Source organism: Tamandua tetradactyla, chromosome 7 (assembly GCF_023851605.1).
Source record: "Tamandua tetradactyla isolate mTamTet1 chromosome 7, mTamTet1.pri, whole genome shotgun sequence".
Taxonomy (NCBI): Eukaryota; Metazoa; Chordata; class Mammalia; order Pilosa; family Myrmecophagidae; genus Tamandua; species Tamandua tetradactyla.
In genome coordinates, this window is record NC_135333.1 from 106,336,302 (window position 1) to 106,353,756 (window position 17,455).

Consider the following 17,455-nt stretch of genomic DNA (forward strand, 5'->3'; position numbering starts at 1 on the left):
TTTTGATAGGCTCAAAGCAAAACTAAAAGTTTTGATAGGCCCCAAATGGGCAACATCACATTCAGACTGCAAAATAGACAAACCCAGGGTCTTATTTCCTGGGAAATAAGAAAGTTAAGATAGATGTGAAATATTGTATCCAGAAAGCCCTTATCTGAAACTCTGTACCTGGGTTGTAAATTGAGGCTGCTTCTCTGTGTCAGAGTAACTTGGATTCTCCAGGCAACAATGGATTGTTCATTCTTACTGTTACAATTTCAAACAGCAAAATTTCTGATAGTCTATGATTTTTCAGAGAACAAAGTTTCTCAGTGAGTAAGAAAGCAGTAGTCATTTAAAGAAGGGGTACAGCATGTCCTTGGGAAAAATATTGTTTCCTGTTAACATTGCAGCTGGCTTTATCTGTGTCTTTTATTCCAACCTGATGAATGGTATGGCAGTTTTTATGGTCCAAACTAATTTTCACTCCTTGGTGAAAGGCATTGGACATGTAAGTAACAAATAAATCTTATTTATATTAAGCTGCTAAGATTTTATTTTGTCTTGTTTTTGCCTTTTTATCGGAGCATAACTTAGCCTATCCAGCTTGTCATGGAAATCTCTATGTTAATTAAATTCCTATAAAATGAGGTACTGGCTGAAGGGGGTAGCAATGACAAATTATATATCCATTTTATTCACTGTTTTAGCTTCCTGGGCTACTCAAGCAAATGGGTACCCTTGAAATGGGTCCGATTAAACAATGGAATTTATCTCCTCACAATGTTGAGGCTAGGAGAATGTCCAAATTAAGGGATCATCGAGGTGATGCTTTATCCCCAAAAACCGTGGTGTCCTGGAACTGGCTGCTGGTGACCTTGGTTCCTCCGGCACATGGTGGCATCTCCTGTTCTCTTCCTTCTCTTCTGGATTCTGTTTCAGTTTCTTGCATCCTGTGGCTTTCTTGTTTGCTGAATTTCATTCTGCTTACAAGGACTCTAGTAACAGGACCTGTCCTGATTGAGGTGGGACACACTCAACTGAAGTCATCTCATCAAAAGGTCCTAGTTACAGTGGGTTCACATGCCAGATAAACGGATTATATTTAAGAAAGTTTTCCCGGGGTACCTATAGCTTTAAGTCACCACATGCAGTGACAAACTTTTGGCAAAACTATCATCTAAGGTAGTTTGGAAGGCATGCCAAGTTGCTAATAATTTTGTAACCTTGGAAGAAGAGGTTGGAAAATTAAATGTGAGTTGCCTGTGTTGGTTGCTGGGGGCTGTGTTTGGCAAGGTATAATAAAAAATATATAAACTCAGAAAAGAGTTGGCCAGTTTGCAAGCAGGAAAGGGAGTCAAGAATGTTCACAAATTCAGGGATTTATAGGGTTGGAAAAGGCAACCATTTCTGAGCCCCAAACAGTAAAACGTAACATTGAGAAATATGCTGATGACAAATCTGATTAAAACTCAGCCCTATGGCAAGGAACAAATCAATGGTACAGTTATTGGACATATTGTTAAGGATCAAATCAATGGTACAATTGTTGGACATATTGTTAAGTGGCACCTGATATATCTTTTCAAAAAGATGAAATGGCTTAGAGTAAAAAAGTAAAAGTATGGTTCTCCCACCAAAGCCAGATAAGCTCAAGGTAACCGCAGCTGAGAAAAAGAAAGGAGAGTAAGACACATAGGTATGGGGATAAAAACAAAGAAATATAGCAAATTTTAAATATATAACCAAAGAAAACCGAAAACATATGTTCACATAGCAACTTGTACACAAATGTTCATAGAAGCATTATTCATAATAACCCAAAGAAAAACAACCCAAATGTCCATCAACAGAGGAATGGGAAAATAAAATATGGTATAGTATATCCATAGAACGGAATATATATATATACAACACACATGGTATAGCATATCCATAGAATGGAATATATATATATACACACACATGGTATCGTATATCCATAGAATGGAATATATATATATATATATTTTTTATATATACATATATAATGTATATATATTTTATATATACATATATAATGTGTGTGTTTGTGTATATATATATATATATATACACATTTCTTTTGCATGGGCAGGTACTGGGAATCGAACCCAGGTCTCCAGCATGTCAGGTGAGAACACTGCCTGCTGAGCCACAGTGGCCTGCCCTGGAATATTATTTATCGATAAAAAAAAAATGAAGTATTGATTAATGCTATAATGTGGATGAAAGTTGAAAATATTATGCTGAGTGAAATAAGTCAGACACAAAAAGCCACATATTGTATAACGTCATTTATAGGAATGCTTAGTACAGGCAAATTCATAGAGACGTAAGTAGATTAATGGTTGCCAGGGGCTGAGAGGAGTGGGGAAAGGAGAATTAATTACTACTAACAGTTAAGGGTTTCTTTTTGGGGTGATGAAAATGTTCTGGAATTAGATAACGGTGAGGGTTGCACAATTTTGTGAATATAATAAAAACTACTGAATTCTATGCTTTACAGGATTGAATTGTGTGGTATATGGATTGTATATTAATAAAGCTGTTGTAAGAAATAAACTTGAATTTAAAAAAGGCAATTGTGTCTAGAAAAGAATTGTGGGTGTGGCTTTTGGCATATGGAGAATCTTTTTTTTTTTTTATTAATTAAAAAAAGAATTAACAAAACAATTAGAAATCATTCCAATCTACATGTACAATCAGTAATTCTTAATAACATCACATAGTTGCATATTCATCATTTCTTAGTACATTTGCATCGATTTAGAAAAAGAAATAAAAAGACAACAGAATAAGAATTAAAACAATAATAGAAAGAAAAAAAAAAAAAAAACCTATACCTCACATGCAGCTTCATTCAGTGTTTTAACATAATTGCATTACAATTGGGTAGTATTGTGCTGTCCATTTCTGAGTTTTTATATCCAGTCCCATTGTACAGTCTGTATCCCTTCAGCTCCAATTATCCCTTCTCTTTTTTTTTTTTTTTAATTAACGGAAAAAAAGAAATTAACCCAACATTTAGAGATCATACCATTCTACATATGCAATCATTAATTCTTAACATCATCACATAGGTGCATGATCATCATTTCTTAGTACATTTGCATTGGTTTAGAAGAACTAGCAACATAATGGAAAAAGATATAGAATGTTAATATAGAGAAAAAAATAAAAGCAATAATAGTAAAATCAAAACAAAACAAAACAAAAACCTATAGCTCAGATGCAGCTTCATTCAGTGTTTTAACATGATTCATATGGAGAATCTTAAAGTCAGATGAGAGGAAGGCTAAATTTTCGAGAGAGTTAAACTGCTAAAGGGTCTGCTGGCCTAGGTGGAAAAAGAGACTGATTGATCAAGATTTAAAGCAATCTTTGACTCCAACCTTCCATGCATAGGAAGTATGCTAAGAAATCTGATTAACCCCTAATGAAGACGCATCCTCTAATTCCCACTTCTGATAGGATTAAAAGGTGTATCAGAAAAAGAAGAATCTTACAGAGGGTTCATTCAAAGCTTATGGAGAAAGGTGGATTGGGAAGTCTGTTCTAGGGAGCATTATTAGAGCCTGATTTAGGAATTCACTTCATGCCGGGATAGAAAGCCTTCCTAAATCTGGCCCACCAGGATTTTAGAGTTGCTACAGACTGTAACTTCCAAACTGGAGAATATAATGCAATTTCCCTGCCCCTGTTCCATCATCATAGTGTGTGCAGGGCTGATAACTTGTGCTTTTAGGTCATCAAATTTGGATGAAGAGGAATCACATCTAGACCTAATGTAGACAGAGCACAGCATATCTCACAGAGGTCCTAGACTAAGTTTGATGCCAAAAATGAGACAAAGCTTTGGGTTTTTTGCCTGGGTGAGTGCATTTTGAGTGCAGGTAGGAAAGGGAACCAAATGGTTGGTGACTGGAAGGGTGGCTGTGATGTCATCAGTAATTTTCAATAAATACTTCTGATTCTCCCTGCTTCCAGGCACTTGGTGGGTTGTACTTCTCTGCCACCTTATGTAGGGCCATGTGACTTGCTTTGCCCTGTGAAATGCAAACAGAAAAGAGGCATTGCATCCAGGCAAAAATTTAAAAAGCCATTGCACAAGTTACTTCACTTTCTTCCTCTCATTGAGATATGAAGCCTGTGCTGAATGGAGTTTCCATAAGCCTGGGTCCACTCTGCTGACACCCAGTGGACATATAGCATGAGTAAAAAGAAGCATCAGTTGTGCAAACCAGAGATTTTGGCATTGGTTCTTTGTTACTACAGCATAACTCACTCTCTGTCTGCTCCGCATAATAAAATCAAAATGCCTTAGCTAAGCAAAATGCATGCTGCCATTTGTGCCCTGGGAGAAACAAGTTATTAAATACATGTCAATGACTACGTCATTTCCAGGAGAAGTTATTTTTTCTTTCATTTGTCCCACCTCAGAATCATCCAAGTTTCCCTCTAGGCTGAAGCAGTAGAGAAAAGGGCATTAATAAACATTTTAAAACCCTCATTAACCATTAAGTCTTTAATTCATTGCTCTGCCGTATGCTACTGATAATGTTGTATAGTCCAGGCACTCTCTTCCCTTCCCACCAATGTGATGCATATAGAGCTCACTTGCACATTGTAACTGTTTGAAAGTGAAAAGAGGGAACAGAGTATTGAGTTAATTGTTTATAATTTAGTTCTGGTGATTAATCTATTTTATTCAATAAATATTTATTGAGCATATAATATGGGTTGCTACAGAGATCTTTTTACATACCTATCTATGTTTGTCAGTCTCCTTTTAAAAATCCTTTTATGGTTTTCCAAACGCTACAGCCAGATGCATTTTATTAGTAGTATAGGATTAGCAGCTTGGAATTCCTTTATAAAAATATATGCAAAATGTAATATATTTGTGTTGTTCAGGGAAGAGCATATAACTCATCAGATTATCAACTCAGACACTTCTGTGGGAAACTTCTCCAGGCCCTCTAAGCTGAATTAGGTGCCCTTCCCTCAAACACCCTTAGAACCCCATCTTCCCTCTATTGCAGCCTCTAAATACACCGCATAGTAATTGATGTCCTACTTATCTGTTATTCTCAGAGAGTGTGAATTCTTTAAGGATATTATATCTTTGTATTCCCAATTTCTGGCTAACAATAAATAACTATTAATACTAACTATAATTTATTGAAGGTTCACCACGTGTCAGTGCTGGGTTAAATGCTTTATTTAATCCTGATAACAGTCTTGTTAACCTGGGTCCTTTTTAACGCAGATATTGATTGAATGAGCCTCCCCAAGTCACCCAGTCTTCTGGGCTCTCTCTGTCTTTCAATATGCAAATCAAAATAGCATAAGCTCCTGCTATTAGTATTGCCCTCCCCAAGGTTTTGTTTTTTAAATTTTTTTCTTCTTACTTTTATTTTTCTCTTCCTCCTGAATTCTCAACATCACTTGAGTCTTTTCTCCTGACTGTGAGGCCTCTCAGCCTTACCTCAAGCATGCAACCCAGGTCTTTTCTTAACTTTACCAAGCTTTACCAGCATAAGGTGATTGCAGTTGGTAGACTTCTACAGAAGTCTGGAGGGAAACAAAGTCACATGTTGCATTGCAGCACAACAAGCAATATTAAACAGAATATCTCCGAAAGGACACACAAGAAACCACTACGGATAGATGCCTCAGAGAAGGGAACTGGAAAGTAGGTGGCTCAGGACTGGAGTCCCTTGGACATTCTCAAACTCAGAACATTTTCTCTGGCTGTCTCTTGTGGTACCTCAGCCTTCTGCTGTATTCCTAGAGTTCCTTCCTCCTGCCCACTCCCTCTAATCTCCATCCTTTATTCTCCACCCCATCGCCTTTTTTAATTCTCTCTTATTTGTATCCTTTTTGTTCTAGTTTTCCAGATTGTGCCAAGGAGAGGAAAGATCAGGAGAGGGAGCTTCACCCTCCACATTAAAGAAGGCCATCAATTTTCCCTCTCAATTATGCCACCAAATATAGGAAAATGAAGTTAGTTCTTATTTTAAGTAGCATATTTTCTCTGCCTGCTACATGCTGTTATTTCCTTCCATTACAGAGATATAACTCAGCTTAAGAAAATAATATTCTTAAGATCACACGGTTAGGATGTACAGCATTGGAATTCGAATCCAAGTATGGATTTAAGCCTGCTCTTTTAATCCTATGCTACACTGAATTAGTGTTCTTTTTAACTGTACCGCTTAATGTAGCACTTCTGTGTTAACTAGTAGTTAACCATTTGTCTGTTCTTTTTGTGAACTTCTTAAAGGAAGGAAAAGTCTTCTTCGTCTTTGGATGCTTGATGTTCATCTCAGCTTCTGGTACATGGAGTCATCTGGAAGCTAAAGGCATTGTCAAGGGCTGGTCTCGGATGGGCTCTGATAGAGTTCCTACAGTAACTCAGCAAACATTAAAATGGCATCTACCCTATACCAGTCACTGTTAGGTGTTGGATGTAGGGACAAGTGGCATATGGTCTTCAACCTCAGAGACCTTCAGTTTCATAGCCCGTGTGGACAGCAAGACAGTCTCAGAAAACAGTCAGACACATATTCAGATACAGCACAAGAAACAATGGGAACTCAGGAGGAAATTAGGGGAGGCTTTTTGGAGTTGGTGGTACATGATCTGAGCTCTGATGAACAAATGGAGATTAGGCAGCCGAAGAAGAACAGGAAACAGTGCTCCAGGAGGAATAAGCCCACACGACGGCATGCAGATATAAGACAATGTTAGGTTCTGGGAACTGCAAAAAATTCTTTTTGGTTGGAATATGGAGTGATGGGCGGGGGCACTGCAGCAATATGAGGCTGGGGAGGTAGGAAGAGTCGCAGTTATGAAGGGTCATGAGGAAGATTTGGAACTTCAGGTTGACCATGAGAGAAAATCAGTGTGGGTTTTTGTTTTTGTTTTAATTTGGTAGGCTCCAGGAATCAAACCCAGGGCTCTGGCATGGCAGGTGAGAATTCTACCACTGAGCCACTATTGCACAGCCCTTTTTTTTTTTTTACACTGCAGGATTTTAAGAAGAGATCTGACATCATCACATTTATTCTGTGGAAAAATCAGTATCACTGCAATTTAGGGAATGGATTGGAGGGAAATAATGCTGGAGTCCAAGGCGCATTCCAGAATTGCCAAAGGCCCGCAACTATCTGAGAATGGATGCAGACTGAGGACTTCAGGAATGGATCTGTCACTCAGGGAGGAAAAAATACATATGCTAGAAATGAAGGCTGAAAGCCATGCCTGATAGTCACAAGAAAGCTGCTAAAAGAGAATTGCTGTAGAAGTCAAAGTCAGAATCCAAGAACCAGACTGAGGGGAAAGCTAGAAAGTAGATGTCAGCGTGGGGCATAGAGTCCAAGATTGGATCCTTGGAGAACTTCCAGATCCTTCACAGTATCATTGAGGTAACCTCAAAGCAGCAAGGTATTTCTCTTTCTTCAAGGGGCAAGATTATGAGGAGCCAACCATTTGGGCCTTGAGAGCATTCTTTTTTTTTCTTAATATTTTTATTGAGAAATCTTCACACACATGCAGTCCATGTATGATGTACAATCAGTGGCTCACAATATCATCACATAGTTGTGTATTCATCACCATGATCATTAGAAGCATTTGCATCACTCCAATAAAAGAAATAACAATAAAAAAGAAAAAAATTAAAAAAAAAACATATCCTTTACCCCTTCCTCTCATTGACCGCTAGTATTTCCATCTACCCAATTTATTTAACCCTTTGTTTCTCTTATTATTTATTTATTTTATTATCATTATTTTTTAATTATATGGGCAGGCACCAGGAAACGAACCCGGGTCTCCAGCATGTCAGGCAAGAACTCTGCCTACTGAGCCACTGTGGCCGGCCCTATTTATTTATTTTTTAACTCATCTGTCCATACCCTGGATAAAAGGAATATCAGACATAAAATTTTCACAATCACATAGTCACATTGTAAAAGTTATACCTTTATACAATTGTCTTCAAGCTTCAAGGCTACTGAAACACAGCTAAATGGTTTCAAGTATTTCCCTCTAGCTACTCCAATACACCATAAACTAAAAAGGGATATCTATATAATGCATAAGGATAACCTCCAGAATAATTTCTTGACTCTGAAACTGCTCAAGCACTGAAACTTTGTCTCATTTCTCTCTTCCCACTTTTGGTCAAGAAGTCTTTCTCAATCCTTTGATGCTGGTCCCAGATTATCCTAGGATTTCTGCCCCTCGTTGACAGTAAGATTTACACCCCTGGAAGTCATGTCCTACGTAGGAGGGAGGGCAATGAGTTCACCTGCTAAGTTGGCTTGGAGAGGGGCCAATCTGAGCATCAAAAGAGGTTCTCTGGGGGAGACTCTTAGGCTTAATTTTAAGTAGGCTTAGCCTACCTTTTCAGGAATAAGTTTCATAGGAACAAGCACCAAGATTGAGGGCTTTGCCTATTGATTTGATTGTCCCCACTGCTTGCAAGAAAATCAGGAATTCTCCCAATGGGGAAGTTGAATGTCTTCCTTTCTCCGTAGTGCCCCAAACTACTCTGGAATACATTAGGGCATCACACTAACCTAGACAAACCAACAAAATCTCATGCCCTGTTCAAGATTCCATGTACTTACGGTGTTCAACTAAACTGACCATACCAGTTAAATTAGGAAATTCTCTCAGGTACTAGAGACTAAAAGAAATATCAATATACTGATTCAGCACTCATACTTATTTGTTAAACCTGACCTTCTCTGTATAACTCCACCAGCACCTCTGATCTTTCTCTCATTCTTTAGAGTTATTTGGGCTATGGCCATTCTATATTTTTCATGTTGGAAGGGGCTGTCAATAATATGGGATAGGGGATAGAACTAGTTGATGTTCTGGAAAGGCTGGCCCTTCTGCATTTTAGGACTTATCTGGTGGAACCCATCTGGAGGTTTTAAGTCTCTGGAAAGTTACCCCAGTCCATGGAACCTTTGTAGAATCTTATATAATACCCTAGGTATTCTTTAGGATTGACAAGAAGGTTTTGGTTGGGGTTTGGCAAGTTATGATAGTAACAATGTCTAACTGAAGCTTGCATTAAAGTGACCTCCAGAGTAGGCTCTCAACTCTGTTTGAACTCTCTCAGCCACTGATACCTTCTTTGTTACACTTCTTTCCCCGTTTTGGTCAGGATTGTCATTGATGATCCCATGGTGCCAGGGCCATGCTCATCCCTGGGGGTGATCTCCCATGCTACCAGAGAGACTTTCATGCTTGGATGTCATGTCCCATATAGTGGAGAAGGACAATGATTTCACTTGCAGAGTTGGGCTTAGAGAAAGAGAGAGAGAGAGAGAGAGAGAGAGAGAGGCTACATCTGAGCAACAAAAGAGGTCCTCAGGAGGTGACTCTTAGGCTTATCTGTTGGTAGGCTAAGCTTCTCCACTATATATGTAAGCTTCACAAGAGCAAGCCTTAAGATCAAGGGCTTGGCCTATTAATCTGGGTGTTCCTAATGTTTGACACAGTGTCCAGGGTTTCCCTGTTGGTAACGTATAATAGTTCCATATTTGTTTCTCCCATCCCTCAATGGAGTTCACCAATATTTTTTGACTATCTGCTTAATATACTCTGGGATGTATCCAGGCATTAAATTAAGCTATACAGGACTAAAGGCTCTCATTCTTTTTCTGGGCTCCCAGTGTTTGGATTGTTTAAATGATCTGTCCAGACAGATTGAGTTAGATTATGTGCTACTGGAAATTTAGGTTCTGGACAAAATAAAACTTTCTACCTTTGCTTTCAAAGTGTAGGTTAAATTCTAAAATGCAGGCAGTATTATCCTTACCCTTGCATTCTGAATTATCTTAATCCTGACCTGATCAACTTTGTTCTTATTTCTAAATACCAGATTTTATATATATATATATGTATATATAACAACCCCTCAAAATCCAGAAATAGCAATGACCACTCAACACTAAATGTAACAGCTATAAGAGCTTAGAGTCTAGGCCCCAGTTTTCTTATAGGTATTTTCTAAATGAGATCATTCAATATTTGCTCTTTTCTTTCTGGCTTATTTTGCCTCACCAAATGTCCCACATGTTTATTTACATTGCTGCATGTCTCACAACTTTGTTCATTTTTGTAGCAGCACAGTGTTCTATCATATGTATACACCATCATTTACCGGTCTACTCTCGGTCAGTATGTCTTTCAGCCATCTCTATCTGCTAGGCCATGGTCATAAAAATGGAATCATACAGTATCTATTATTTTGTGTCTGGCTTATTTCACTCAGCATTATGTCCTCAAGGCTTATCCATCTTCTCATGTGGTTCAGGGTATCATTTCATACTAACTGCTTTATAATATCCCATCATATGTATATACCACATTTTGCTAATCCACTTGTCTGTTGATAGGCACTTGGATTGTTTCCATCTTTTGGCGATTGTGAATAGTGCCAAATTAACATCGGTGTGCAAATGTCTGTGTCACTGCCTTCAGCTTTTCTGGGTATGTACTGAGTAATGTGTTATTGCCAGGTCAAAGGGCAACTTGATATTTAGTTTCTTAAGGAAGTGCCTGTCTTCCATAGAGACTGTACCATTATGCATTCCCACCAGCGGTGCTTTAGTGTCCCAGTTTCTCCATATCCTCTTCAACATTTGTAGTTTCCTGTTTGTTTAATAACAGCCATTGTAATATGTGTGAGGTGGTATTTCATTATAGTCTTGATCAGCATTTCCATTATAGTTAATGAGAATGAACACTTTTCATGTGCTTTTTAGCCATCTGTATTCGTTCTTCAGAAAAATGTCTATTCATAACTTTAGCCCACTTCAAAATTGGATTGCATTGGTAACAGAGTCCAGCAGGAGTTAGAAACGGGGTAAGATAATGGGTGATTGGAACTGAAGGGATACAGACTGTGCAACAGGACTAGATACAAAAACTCGAAAATGGACAGCACAATAATACCTAATTGTAAAGTAATCATGTTAAAACATTGAATGAAGCTGCATCTGAGCTATAGGTTTTTTTTTTTTGTCTGTCTGTTCGTTTGTTTGTCTTTTTTTGTACTATTATTATTATTTTTATTATTTTTCTCTATATTAACATTCTATATCTTTTTCTGTTGTTTTGCTAGTTCTTCTTCTAAATCGATGCAAATGTACTAAGAAATGATGATCATGCATCTATGTGATGATATTAAGAATTACTGATTGCATATGTAGAATGGAATGATTTCTACATGCTGGGTTAATTTCTTTTTTTTTCTTTAATTAATTAAAAAAATAAAAATAAAAATAAAAAAATTGGATTTCTTGTTCTTTTGTTATTGAGTTGTATGATTTCTTTATGCACACAGGACATCAAACCTTCGTGTGATTTCCAAATATTTTCTCCCATTGAGTTGGCTACTTCTTCATCTTTTTGACCAAATCTTTTGAGGCTCAAAAGCATTTGATTTTGAGGAGTTCCCACTTATCTATTTTCCCTTTTGTTGCTTATGCTTTGAGTGTAAAGCTAAGGAACCTACTTCCTATTACTAGGTCTTGAAGATGTTTCCCTACATTTTATTCTAGGAGCTTTATGGTACCGGTTCCTATATATAGGTGTTTGAGCCACTTTGAGTTAATTTTTGTATAGGGTGTAAGGTAAGGGTCCTTTTTTTATTCTTTTGTCTATTGATACCCAGTTCTCTCATGCCCATTTATTGAAAATAATATTTTGTCCCAATTCAGTGGATTTGGGTGCCTTGTAAAAGATCAGTTGATGTAGATTTGGTGGTCTATTTCTGTGCTCTTGATTCAATTCCATTGGTCAATGCTTCCATCTTTGTGCCAGTACCATGCTGTACCACTATGGCTTTATAATAACTTTTAAAATCAGTAAGTGTTAATCCTCCCACTTAGTTCTTGATTTTTAGGATCCTTTTAGCTATTTGGGGTCTCTTTCCCTTCCAGATGTATTTGGTAATTCACTTTTCCAAGTCTTCAAATATGTTTTTGGAATTTTGATTGGTACTGCATTGAATCTGTAGATCAATTTGGGTGGAATTGACATTTTAACTATATTTAACCTACCTATCCATGAGCAGGGCATGTCTTTCCAACTATTTAGATCTTCTTTGATTTCTTTTGTCAATGTTACATAGTTTTCTGTGCACAAGTCCTTTACACCTAGCTAAGTTCCTTCCAAATACTTAATTCTTTTAGTTGCCATTTCGAATGGAATTTTTTCCTTAACTGACTCTTCAGTTAGGTCATTGCTTGCATATGGAAACATTACTGATTGTTGCACATTAATTGTACATCCTGCCACCTTGTTGAATTTGTTTATTAGCTCAAGTAACTTTGCTGTAGATGTCTCAGGATTTTCCAAGTATAGTATCATGTCATCTGCAAATAGTGAAAGTTTCACTTCTTCCTTTCCAATTTAAATGCCTTTTATTTCTTTTTCCTGCTGGATTGGTCCAGCTAGAACTTCTAGTACAGTATTGAATAATAGTGGTGACAGAGGGCATCCTTGTCTTGTTCCTGATCTTAGGGGGAAAGATTTCCATCTCTCGCCATTGAGTATGATGCTGGCTATGGTTTTTTCATATATGCCCTTTATCATATTGAGGAAGTTACCTTTGATTCCTACCTTTTGTAGTGTTTTTATCAGAAAAAGATGTTGAATTTCGTCAAATGCTTTTTTCAGCATCAATCAAGATGATCATGTGATTTTTCACTTTCATTTTGTTAATATGCAGTATTTCATTAATTGATTTTCTTGTGTTGAACCATCCTTGCATTTCTGGTATAAATCCCACCTGTTCCAGGTGTATAATTCTTTTAATGTGTTGTTGGATTTGATTTGCTGGTATTTTGTTGAGAATTTTTGCTTCTATGTTCATTAGGGAGATTGTCTTGTAGTTTTCCTTTCTTGCAGCATCTTTACCTCATTTTAGTATTAAAGTAATGTTGGCTTCATAAAACGATTTAGGTAGTGGTTTTTTTTCCCCTCAATTTTTTGGAAAAGTTTGAGTAGGACTGGCATTATGTTTGATAAAATTCCTCTGTGAAACCATCTGGCCCTGGACTTTCTTTGCAGGAAGATTTTTGATGACTGATTGAATATCTGTACTTGTGATTGGTCTGTTGAGATCATCTATTTCTTCTTGAGTCAGTGTAGCTAGTTTGTGTGTTTCTAAGAATTTGTTCATGTCATCTAAGTTGTCTAGTTTGTTGGCGTATAGTTGTTCATAGTATCCTCTTATGATTTTTTAAAAAATTTTTTCGGGGTCTGTGGTAATGATCCCCCTTTCATTTCTGATTTTGTTTATTTATATCCACTGTTTTTCTTTGTCAGCCTTGCTAGTGGTCCATAAATTGTATTGATTTTCTCAAAGAACCAACTTTTGGTTTTATTGATTCTTTCTATTGTTCTTTTGTTCTCCCATTCATTTATCTCTGCTTTAATCTTTGTTATTTCTCTTCTTCTATTTGCTTTGGGGTTAGTTTGCTGTCCTTTCTCAAGTTCCTCCAGGTGAGCAGTTAGGTCCTTGATTTTTGCTCTTTCTTCCTTTTTAATGTATCATTTAGGGCAATAAATTTCCCTCTCAGCACAGCCTTTGCTGCATCCCATAAATTCTGATATGTTGTATTCTCATTTTCATTCCTCTCCAGATAGTTACTGATTTCTCTAGCAATTTCTCCTTTGACCCACTTGTTGTGTAAGAGTGTGTTATTTAATTTCCATATATTTGTGAAAGCTCTCATTCTTTAGTGATTATTGATATCCAGCTTCATTCCATTGTGATAGAGAAAGTGGCTTTGAATAATTTCAATGTTTTAAATTTATAAAGATCTGTTTTGTGTCTCAGTGTATGATTTATCCTGGAGAATGTTCCATGAGCATTAGAGATGAATGTATATCCTGGTGTTTTGGGGAGTAACAACCTATATATGTTTGTTAGGTCTAATTCATTTATCAAATGTTTAAGTTTTCAATTTCCTTGCTGATTTTGTCTGGTTGTACTATCTATAGAAGAGAGTGGTGTATTGAAATCTCTTACTATTACTGTTGAAACATCTACCGCTCTCTCCAGTTTTGCCAATGTTTGTCGCATGTACTTTGGAGCTCCTTCATTAGGAGCATAAACATTTATGATGTTCTTCTTGGTGAATTGTCCCTTTTATTAAGATATAGTATCCTTTTTTGTCTCTTATGATGTCTTTACATTGAGAGTCTACTTTGTCTGATGTTAGGATAGCTACTCCTGCTTTCTTTTGGTTACTGCCTGCACGGAACATCTTTCTCCTTTCTTTTACTTTCAATCTATTTGTATCCTTGGTTCTAAGATGAGTCTCTTGTAAGCAGCATATAGCTGGATTACATTTTTTAATCCATTCTGCCAATCTGTATCTTTCAAGTGGTAAGTTTAGTGCATTAACATTCAAAGTTATTGCTGTAAAAGCTTACAATCTTATCCTTTGTATTATATTTGTCAGCTCTATATGTTTTTTTCCTTCTTTCTCTTTTTATCCTTTAAGTTACCCTTCCTGGTACTCTTCAATTCTGTTTCCTCCTCTAGACCTCCCTCTCCTGTCTTTTTTTTTTTCAGCTGACAGAAATCCCTTTAGTATTTCTTGTAGGGCCAATCTCTTGTTGACAAATTCTTTCAGCATTTGTTTGTCTGTGAAAATTTTAATCTCTCCCTCAGTTTTGAAGGGTAATTTCTTGGCTAGAAGTCTTCCTCTTTCAGGATCTTAAATATATCATACCACTGCCTTCTTTTCTCCATTACTCCAGTTGAGTAGTTTGAACTCAGTCTTATGTGGTTTCCCTTGTACGTAGTAATTGTTTTTCTCTTGCTACTTTCGGGATTTTCTGCTTGGAACTATAGCTTTTAAAGTGTATTATTGTTTGCTTGTGTTTTAAAATATAATTCCCTGGTCTCTCTCCTACAAGCAAAGGAATGTTCTGCTAGTTTCACCGTCTCCAATACATTTCTTTTTGGAACAGTTTATGAAAGAAAATGCATTCAATGTTATGAGGCCCTCATGCATTTTGAGAAGAAATTTTCATACTCTACATATTCCCTTCTTTGGAACTTTCTATTTAGGGATCTGTTAAAAATATAATCCCTCTATCTGGAACAGAAGGTTTGTGAACCATGAGTTCCACATCCCTTGAGACTTTCAATCAGTTTAAAGGGGAAATACAAAGAAAAACTAAAGGAAATAAAATTTATTTTTGGCTTGGAATGTAACATGATTCCAGAAAATGATATGGTGGATTGGAGATTCTGGAAGAAAATGTCTCATTTACCAAAACTTATGGGAAATATTTCCCCTTAAAAATAAACAATTGCTTGATGGATTGCATCTTTAAAACAGGCATCCTCAATATATTTAGTTCCTTTTATTGCCTTTTGACCAGGCACCTCATTTTAAAATATATGCGTTTGTACATTGGCAGGTGATTTTGCTTCATTTTCAGTAAGAGTGTATGATAAGTTGGAATTTTAAAGTTCTACATTTAGGACTTAGGAATAATTCCCTATATCCCTGAGAAACAGATGATTCAGAGGATTTGTTTATTCCTTTCTGTTTTTTTAATTAAGGACCTTCAGAACTATATGTAACTGGAAGGTCAATGCATTTTTTTAAGGTTTCTCCTCTTAGCTATTTAAAAAGAATATGATTTATTTAAGCAAATCAAAGGTAATTCTCATCAATGGCATAATTCTTAACTATGGAACAGGAGATGGGTTATGTGAAATCCATGTTTATTTTCCACTTGCACCACCTTAGAATTATCTGGAAGGACCTGAGTGTCTACTCAGCTGCACAGTCATGGTCAAGGAGACCTGGTTTAAATACTTCCAGTGTGAACCTCTGGTTCAATCTTGATATTAGGTTTTACTGAGATAAAGCTAATTGGGATGTCAATAAAGAGAGAATGAAGGCATTCATAGAAAATGAGGACTCAGTAGTTGAGCTTCAGGCTGCCAGGGTTGTTTTCTTGGAGTTTTCTTCTGAAAGAATTAAAACCATGCTTTTCGAACCACATTTTGCAGAGTTAAGCCGGTACATTATGGATCACTATGGAACGCTAAAGAAGGTAGAAGAAGGCAGTGAGGCTAAGCCGTTAGGCTCTAGATCTCATCCACGGCCCTGCTTCAACCGGTGCAGCTGTTTTTACCTTTATTTATTGGGGGCTTGACATCAGATCTTTCCAATATAATAAGATGAAAAAGTTGAATTTACCAGAACTCCTTTGAGGGTAAGTTCTGAAAGTGGTTGGAAAGAATAGTTAGATAAGTCATTTGGGAAGAGTGGGAGGAAGAGTAAGATCTTCAAGAGCAGAATCAAAATGAAAATATTGGTTTAGTAATTGCCATCTCAGGAAGGTGAGTCCTGAAAACTAACAAGTTTTTGCTTTTCTGAGGAGGATAGACAGCTGTGAGAGCAGAGATGAGAACAGGGCATTCATGAGAATAGGGTACATGATGTTTACGAAGGGGGGGAGGGTAGAAAGAGAGAATCTTCAGTTCACAAAACAGCCTGAGGGACTTGGGAGGAGAGACATTCCAAATAGATTTTATGAAATTGTATGCAGTGGGATGCACAATATAAAACTCTCCTTTGCTATCTGAACTTCTCCACCCCCGAAACAATGTTTTTTGAAACTTGCTTAATAATGCTTTCCAGCATTTGATGTGAATCGATTCTCCCCAGAGATGGCAAGCGATACCAAAGTTTCAAACTGATGGTGCAGAGTAAAAACAAAGTCCATGTATGTTTCATTTGGTGACTAGCCAGAAGGGCTCACAAGACTCCACAGAAGTTGTATGCCCTGCTAGGAATTTTAAAGTTCTACATTTAGGACTTAGGAATAATTCCCTATATCCCTGAGAAACAGATGATTCAGAGAATTTGTTACCCCTTGCCGCTTTTTAAAGACCTTCAGAACTACATGTAACTGGAAGGTCAATGCATTTTTTTAAAGGTTTCTTCTCTTATCTATTAAAAAAGACACACAGCAAAAAGATATGCAACAGTGGTGAGGTCCACAACAGACTTCTAAGTCCTACCTTATCTGAGGCTACACAGAAGTGTTCATTTTCTAGCAGTGAACTACAGAGACGTGTGGAATATCTCTGCCCAGAGAAGCCCAAATGGTCTCAGGGTGCAAGACTTCTATGGCAGACTGGTCACATATGCATACCCTGCGATGCAACCAGCCATGGTAAGTCAAACTCAGGACCCCAAAAATTAAACAATTAAACCAGGTGTACATCCCTGATTTTGGTGTTTGTGCAGAACAACTTGACAAACCAGTGCAGCATGGTGCATTACTCCAGGTGTAAATAACAGTCAAGACTAAGACAAAGAATACTGCTAAAGCCATATCCCCACAGGTTGGCCAAGACATGCAAGGAATAATCAACTAAACT